Source organism: Macaca fascicularis, chromosome 8 (assembly GCF_037993035.2).
Source record: "Macaca fascicularis isolate 582-1 chromosome 8, T2T-MFA8v1.1".
Classification (NCBI taxonomy): domain Eukaryota; kingdom Metazoa; phylum Chordata; class Mammalia; order Primates; family Cercopithecidae; genus Macaca; species Macaca fascicularis.
The window spans coordinates 67,361,334-67,363,185 of record NC_088382.1 but is presented as its reverse complement, the minus strand read 5'-3'; the positions used below and the strand labels follow the sequence as shown (position 1 = coordinate 67,363,185).

The 1,852-nt window shown below is 36.6% G+C and overlaps 1 pseudogene; it reads right to left on the bottom strand.

The window, feature by feature from the left end:
* Positions 1–332: 332 nt before the first annotated feature.
* LOC102129129 (large ribosomal subunit protein eL30 pseudogene) lies at positions 333–670 on the bottom strand (annotated as a pseudogene).
* Between the last annotated feature and the right edge of the window lie 1,182 nt (positions 671–1,852).

Here is a 1,852-nt window from a genome sequence, read left to right as displayed (position 1 = left end):
ATCCCTTATAACCAACCAATAAATCAGATGCTATCCTTATTTTAATATCAGGAGATGGAGGCTCAGAGAGGTCAATTTACTTGCCCCAAATTATGTAGCTAAGTGGCAAAACTAGAATTCAGTAGTGTCTTACAAACTAAAACACTTTGATCTAGACCACTTTTCTATACTGCCTCTATAAAGCCATCCAAAAATATCTAGGATTGATGGAGTTTCTTAAATCTGCTCCTTGATATTGTTCATTAATAGCAGAAAATTTCAGATAATGACTCTTTTTAAAAATGTTTTCAAAACAAGTTCTGGCAGTTTTATTTTTAAAAATTTTGCATTTTTTATTTCTCACCAGCCTATTTTGGCATGCTTCTAATGAAATCAGAATCATCTAGAACAACGACAGCCACTGTGCATAATCTGTAGTATTTTTCTCATGCTGTGCCCAATTCAATACTGTTTTCACTGTATGTGATGGACATTAGTTTCGGCCAACATTGCATAGTACTCTATTTTGGATTTCCTCAAAACTGGCCAGTTGTTAACGAGGATGACGAATTTCGCTTTGCCATGTCTGATCATCTTCAGAGTCTGCTTGTACCCCAGCACGTAGTTTCCATTTTTCATAACCAGAGTTGATCACCTCCAGAGACTTTGTTGTCTTCCTTGTGGTCACCATCTTCCTGCCTTAGGTGCAAGATGGCTCCCCAACCAAGAGCAGCCACTAACACAGCTGGGAAGTAAGAAAGACACCAATAACTCTTGAGATATGATTATTTTCTATCCACTATTTTCCCTCTGGACTCTGACTAAATTTAAGTTGGACTTTCACACTTTAGCCTCTCTAACTTATTTACTGTATATCTTTTTGGCTTCCTATTCTGCATCCTGAATTTCTTCTGATTTAACTTTCGGGCCATCAATTCTCTCTTCAATTGTGTTGAATTGGCTTTTAAACCCATCCGCTGAGTTTTACATTTCGGCTATTGTGTTTTTTAACTTCTGGAAGTACTATATAAAATTTTTGAAATCTAACTATACTTTTATCTTTTCAGAGATATCCTTAAGCTTATCTTTACTTTTTAAAACATAGTAAACTTATTAGTTTCTTGTTACTGCTCTAACTAGTTACCAGAAACTCAGTGGCTTAACACAACATGAATTTATTATCCTACAGTCCTTGAAGTCAGGATTTTGAAATCAGTTTCACTGTGCTAAAATCAAGGTATTTGAAGGCTTGCTTTCCTCTGGAGGGTCTAGGGGGGATTCCACTCCCTTTGCTTTTGCAGATTCCTGAGGCCACCTACATGTCTAGTCTTGTGACCCCTTCCTCCATTTTCAAAGTCCGCAGTGTTACATTTTATCTCTTCTCTGACCTTTGCTTACATCCTTGTATTTCTTTCTCTCTGACACTGATCCACTTGCCTCCCTTTTATAAGAACCCCTGTTATTACATTGGACCCACTCAGATATTTCAGAATAAGCCACTCAATCTCAAAATCATTAATTTCATCATTTCCACAAAGTCACTTTTCCCATGTAAAGTAACATATTCACAGGTTCCAGAGATTAGAATATGGATGTCTTTCAGGGGTCATGATTCAACCCACCACAGTAAGCATAGTTACCTTATAGTCCATGTCCAATAATTTCAAGATCTGAAAGTATTCCCAGGTTTGTGTCTGTTGTCTGTTTTTCAGACAGTTTTCACACATGCTGCTTGCTTCATTATATGCTGTGTTTAAAAGGATGTCAAAAAACAATTCACTTAACATTTTTAGTTGTTTTTTTAGGAGTGTTTGCCCTGAAAAATAGCTCACGATAACCACAAATTAGAAGTTGAGTCTCCCAACAATCATGA